Raw genomic sequence first — 1,767 nt, 5'->3', positions numbered from 1 at the left:
ACACACACATATGTATGTATATATACACATGTATACAGACGTGCACAAAGACAGATACATATACATTGAAACGCGAAGGAAGAACAACAATAAAACGAATAAACCAATATATATATGTATATATGCATATATTTATATATTATTTATTTTATTATATATATGCGTGCGTGTGTGTGTATAAAAAAACACACGCACGCACATATATGCATGTATTTATATGTTTGTGTATATATGTGTTTTTATATACATGTATCTGTTCTATATGTGCATAGTATATGCAAATATACGCATGCTCTGTATGTATGTATGTATGCGTGCATGTATGTATGTATGTATGTATGTATGTATGTATGTGAGTATAGAAGGGGAGTTGGTAGGCGGAGTATTAGCTGAAAGAAGAGGAGGAGGAGGAGGAGGAGGGGCAGAAAATTGATAATGATGATGTGGATGGTAGTGGTGAAGGTGATGGAAGTGGTAAAGCTGGTGTTAGTGTTGGTGACGATGGTGGTGTTATTGTCGGTGATGGTGCTGGCCGCAGCGTTGGTGGAAGTGACTGTGGTGATAATGCTAGTAATGGTGGTGATGATGATGATGACGATGATGATGATGATGATGAAGAAGAGGAAGAAGAAGAAGAAGAAGAAGAAGAAGAAGAAGAAGAAGAAGAAGAAGAAGAAGAAGAAGAAGAAGATGATGATGATGATGATGATGATGATGATGATGATGATGATGACACTATTATTGAAAGTTGTTTGTTTAATCTGTACATTCCACAATATCTTGGAAACACATTAATATCCTACCAATACTAACTTTCCCTCTCACAATTACTCTCTTTAAAAGACTGTCAATGGAGAGAGGCCACCAATGGTAGCTAAATATGCTAGAAATAACAGCTAAATCTTTTTCAAACAATCATTTCTGTTTTCTGTATATATCATCTTTAAGTGGAAGCTAGAAGTATTTGAAATAGAAGGCAATATGAAATGCGTCTTAAAGGGACATTTTCCTTGGCATCATCCCGTAGATATGGAACGTATAAATAAAACACCTACAGATACATATCTCTTGCGGTCAGCCGACTGTCATTGACAAGACCAAAGAAGGTCGAAATCACGTAATCTAGAAGTTTCAGAGCTAGAGGAAGCGGGGATTTATCTCTCCACCGGTCATATAAACAAAAATGCACTTTGCACCAAAAGCCAATATAAGAGTTTCTCTTATGGTTACGACCATAGTATGGTTTGTTCTAACGGAACATCCACGATAAAGTGGGAATGAATATCGCCTCTCGATATTAATACAGAATCTGTCGCTAATAAATATTTTTTAATAAGCTCACTAGCTAATTGCGACACCAGCGCATGCTCTAGCATTGTTAATCGCTGGCGGGGATGAATTGCTGCTATCTCTAGCGGTCGAGCATCCATCATTGATGAAACTAAGGAAGGTCGAAATCACGGGATCTGGTGGTATAAACAACAGTGGATTTGGTAGAGGGAAATTGAAAGAAGCCCATCATTTATATATATAGATATGTATAAATTCAAAAACGGATAAAAAGCATTTACAAGGATTTTATCAAGAAGCCAGTGTGTAAAAAAATTCATAAGGCAAATTTCTATTCCCAAGAATATAATTATTCGTTTATATTTATATAAGGGGCATAACTACAGAATAATGCCACACACTGGACTTCTTCGCATTCGGTACTAAATGTGCTTATTTTGGGAAGTTCATTGTGTGGAATTATTCTGTAGTAATGCC

This window comes from Octopus bimaculoides, chromosome 6, assembly GCF_001194135.2.
Source record: "Octopus bimaculoides isolate UCB-OBI-ISO-001 chromosome 6, ASM119413v2, whole genome shotgun sequence".
NCBI lineage: Eukaryota > Metazoa > Mollusca > Cephalopoda > Octopoda > Octopodidae > Octopus > Octopus bimaculoides.
The sequence above is the reverse complement of the archived record's forward strand: the minus strand, read 5'-3'. Positions refer to the sequence as shown.